We start from the raw sequence: 5,085 nt of genomic DNA on the forward strand, positions 1-5,085 counted from the left end.
AGTGCAGAACGACACAAACCGGAGCAAAATCGTGCAAGGGAGTGCGTTTTCAGCGAGAAATGCGTCAAATCGAGGTGTAATTGTTAAACCGTCACTGATATCGTCAAACTCTCGACGGAAATGTGCTATTTGGGTCCGAAATAGTGCAAAGCGACAAAACCGAAGCAAAATCGTGCAAGGGAGTGCGTTTTCAGCGCGAAATGCGTCAAATCGGGGTGTAATTGTTAAACCGTCACTGATATCGACAAACGGTCGACGGAAATGTGCTATATGGGTACGATAAAGTGCAGAACGACACAAGCCGGAGCAAAATCGTGCAAGGGAGTGCGTTTTCAGCGAGAAATGCGACAAATCGAGGTGTAATTGTTAAACCGTCACTGATATCGTGAAAGTTCGACGGAAATGTGCTATTTGGGTCCGAAATAGTGCAAAACGACAAAAACCGAAGCAAAATCGTGCAAGGGAGTGCGTTTCCAGCGAGAAATGCGTCAAATCGAGGTGTAATTGTTAAACCGTCACTGATATCGTGAAACTTTCGACGGAAATGTGCTATATGGGTACGATATAGTGCAGAACGACACAAACCGGAGCAAAATCGTGCAAGCGAGTGCGTTTTCAGCGAGAAATGCGTCAAATCGAGGTGTAATTGTTAAACCGTCACTGATATCGTGAAACTTTCGACGGAATTGTGCTATTTGGGTCCGATATAGTGCAGAGCGACACAAACCGGAGCAAAATCTTGCAAGGGAGTGCGTTTCAGCGGGAAATGGGTTAAATCGGGCTGTAATTGGTAAACCGTCACTGATATCGTCACACCTTCGACGGAAATGTGCTATTTGTGTACGATATAGTGCAGAACAGCACAAACCGGAGCAAAATCGTGCAAGGAAGTGCGTTAACAGCGAGAAATAGGACAAATCGGGTTGTAATTGTTGAACCGTCGCTGATATCGTCAAACTCTCGACGAAATGTGCTATTTGTGTACGATATGGTGCAGAACGACACAAACCGGAGCAAAATCGTGCAAGGAAGTGCGTTTACAGCGAGAAATGGGACAAATTTGGCTGTAATTGTAAAAATCGTCACTGGTATAGTCAAAGTCTCGACGGAAATGTGCTATTTGGGTCCGATGTAGTGCAGAACGACACAACCCGGAGCAAAATCGTGCAAGGGAGTGCGTTTTCAGCGAGAAATGGGTCAAATCGGGATGTAATTGTTGAACCGTCTCTGATATCGTCAAACTCTCGACGGAAATGTGCTATTTGAGTACGATATAGTGCAGAACGACACAAACCGACGCAAAATCGTGCAAGGGAGTGCGTTTTCAGCGGGAAATGTGTTAAATCGGGCTGTATTGGTAAACCGTCACTGATATCGTCACAGCTTCGACGGAAATGTGCTATTTGGGTACGATATAGTGCAGAACGACACAAACTGGAGCAAAATAGTGCAAGGGAGTGCGTTTTCAGCGAGAAATGCGTCAAATCGGGCTGTAATTGTTGAACCGTCGCTGATATCGTCAAAGTCTCGACGGAAATGTGCTACTTGGGCCCGATATAGTGCAGAGCAACACAAACCGGAGCAAAATCGTGCAAGGGAGTGCGGTTTCAGCTAGAATATGCGCCAATCGGGCTGTAATTGTTAAACCGTCACTGATATCGTCACACTTTCGACGAAAATGTGCTATTTGCGTACGATATAGTGCAGAAGGACACAAACCGGAGCAAAATCGTGCAAGGAAGTGCGTCTACAGCGACAAATAGGACAAATCGGGTTGTAATTGTTGAACCGTCACTGATATCGTCATACTCTCGACGGAAATGTGCTATTTGTGTACGATATGGTGCAGAACGACACAAACCGGAGCAAAATCGTGCAAGGAAGTGCGTCTACAGCGAGAAATGGGACAAATCTGGCTGTAATTGTAAAACCGTCACTGATATAGTCAAAGTCTCGACGGAAATGTGCTATTTGGGTCCGATATAGTGCAGAACGACACAACCCGGAGCAAAATTGTGCAAGGGAGTGCGTTTTCAGCGAGAAATGGGTCAAATCGGGCTGTAATTGTTGAACCGTCTCTGATATCGTCAAACTCTCGACGGAAATGTGCTATTTGAGTACGATATAGTGCAAAACGATACAAACCGGAGCAAAATCGTACAAGGGAGTGCGTTTGCAGCGAGAAATGTGTCAAATCGGGCTGTAATTGTCAAACCGTCACTGATATCGTCATTTCTCGACGGAAATGTGCTATTTGGGTACGATATAATGCAGAACGACACAAACCGGAGCAAAATCGTGCAAGGGAGTGCGTTTTCAGCGAGAAATGGGTCAAATCGGGCTGTAATTGTTGAACCGTCGCTGATATCGCCAAACTCTCGACGGAAGTGTGCTATTTGGGTACGATATACTGCAGAACGACACAAACCGGAGCAAAATCGTGCAAGGTAGTGCGTTTTCAGCGAGAAATGTGTTAAATCGGGCTGTAATTGTTAAACCGACACTGATATCGTCAAACTCGCGACGGAAATGTGCTACTTGGGTCCGAAATAGTGCAAAACGACACAAACCGGAGCAAAATCGTACAAGGGAGTGCGTTTGCAGCGGGGAAATGGGCCAAATCGGGCTGTAATTGTTGAACCGTCGCAGATATCGTCAAACTCGCGACGGAAATGTGCTATTTGGGCCCGATATAGTGCAGAAGGACACAAACCGGAGCAAAATCGGGCAAGGTAGTGCGTTTTCAGCGAGAAATGTGTTAAATCGGGCTGTAATTGTTAAACCGACACTGATATCGTCAAACTCTCGACGGAAATGTGCTACTTGGGTCCGAAATAGTGCAAAACGATACAAACCGGAGCAAAATCGTACAAGGGAGTGCGTTTGCAGCGAGAAATGTGTCAAATCGGGCTGTAATTGTTAAACCGTCACTGATATCGTCATTTCTCGACGGAAATGTGCTATTTGGGTACGATATAATGCAGAACGACACAAACCGGAGCAAAATCGTGCAAGGGAGTGCGTTTTCAGCGAGAATGGGTCAAATCGGGCTGTAATTTTTGAACCGTCGCTGATAACGCCAAACTCTCGACGGAAGTGTGCTATTTGGGTACGATATACTGCAGAACGACACAAACCGGAGCAAAATCGTGCAAGGAAGTGCGTTTACAGCGAGAAATGGGACAAATCTGGCTGTAATTGTAATACCGTCACTGATATCGTCAAACTCTCGACGGAAATGTGCTATTTGGGTACGATATAGTGCAGAATGACACAAACCGGAGCAAAATTGTGCAAGGGAGTGCGTTTTCAGCGAGAAATGGCTCAAATCAGGCTGTAATTGTTGAACCGTCACTGATATCGTCAAAGTCTCGACGGAAATGTGCTACTTGGTTCCGAAATAGTGCAAAACGACACAAACCGGAGCAAAATTGGGCAGGGGAGTGAGTTTACAGCGAGAAATGGGTCAAATCGGGCTGTAACTGTTGAACCGTCGCTGATATCGTGAAACTTTCGACGGAAATGTGCTATATGGGTCCGAAATAGTGCAGAACGACACAAACCGAAAGCAAAATCGTGCAAGGGAGTGCGTTTCCAGCGAGCAATGCGCCAAATCGGGCTGTAATTGTTAAACCGTCACTGATGTCGACAAACGGTCGACGGAAATGTGCTAAATGGGTACGATATAGTGCAGAACGACACAAACCGGAGCAAAATCGTGCAAGGGAGTGCGTTTTCAGCGAGAAATGCGTCAAATCGAGGTGTAATTGTTAAACCGTCACTGATATCGTCAAACTCTCGACGGAAATGTGCTATTTGGGTCCGAAATAGTGCAAAGCGACAAAAACCGAAGCAAAATCGTGCAAGGGAGTGCGTTTTCAGCGCGAAATGCGTCAAATCGGGGTGTAATTGTTAAACCGTCACTGATATCGACAAACGGTCGACGGAAATGTGCTATATGGGTACGATAAAGTGCAGAACGACACAAGCCGGAGCAAAATCGTGCAAGGGAGTGCGTTTTCAGCGAGAAATGCGACAAATCGAGGTGTAATTGTTAAACCGTCACTGATATCGTGAAAGTTTCGACGGAAATGTGCTATTTGGGTCCGAAATAGTGCAAAACGACAAAAACCGAAGCAAAATCGTGCAAGGGAGTGCGTTTCCAGCGAGAAATGCGTCAAATCGAGGTGTAATTGTTAAACCGTCACTGATATCGTGAAACTTTCGACGGAAATGTGCTATATGGGTACGATATAGTGCAGAACGACACAAACCGGAGCAAAATCGTGCAAGCGAGTGCGTTTTCAGCGAGAAATGCGTCAAATCGAGGTGTAATTGTTAAACCGTCACTGATATCGTGAAACTTTCGACGGAATTGTGCTATTTGGGTCCGATATAGTGCAGAGCGACACAAACCGGAGCAAAATCTTGCAAGGGAGTGCGTTTTCAGCGGGAAATGGGTTAAATCGGGCTGTAATTGGTAAACCGTCACTGATATCGTCACACCTTCGACGGAAATGTGCTATTTGTGTACGATATAGTGCAGAACAGCACAAACCGGAGCAAAATCGTGCAAGGAAGTGCGTTAACAGCGAGAAATAGGACAAATCGGGTTGTAATTGTTGAACCGTCGCTGATATCGTCAAACTCTCGACGGAAATGTGCTATTTGTGTACGATATGGTGCAGAACGACACAAACCGGAGCAAAATCGTGCAAGGAAGTGCGTTTACAGCGAGAAATGGGACAAATTTGGCTGTAATTGTAAAATCGTCACTGGTATAGTCAAAGTCTCGACGGAAATGTGCTATTTGGGTCCGATGTAGTGCAGAACGACACAACCCGGAGCAAAATCGTGCAAGGGAGTGCGTTTTCAGCGAGAAATGTGTCAAATCGGGATGTAATTGTTGAACCGTCTCTGATATCGTCAAACTCTCGACGGAAATGTGCTATTTGAGTACGATATAGTGCAGAACGACACAAACCGACGCAAAATCGTGCAAGGGAGTGCGTTTTCAGCGGGAAATGTGTTAAATCGGGCTGTATTTGGTAAACCGTCACTGATATCGTCACAGCTTCGACGGAA

Source organism: Osmia lignaria, chromosome 7 (assembly GCF_051020975.1).
Source record: "Osmia lignaria lignaria isolate PbOS001 chromosome 7, iyOsmLign1, whole genome shotgun sequence".
Classification (NCBI taxonomy): domain Eukaryota; kingdom Metazoa; phylum Arthropoda; class Insecta; order Hymenoptera; family Megachilidae; genus Osmia; species Osmia lignaria.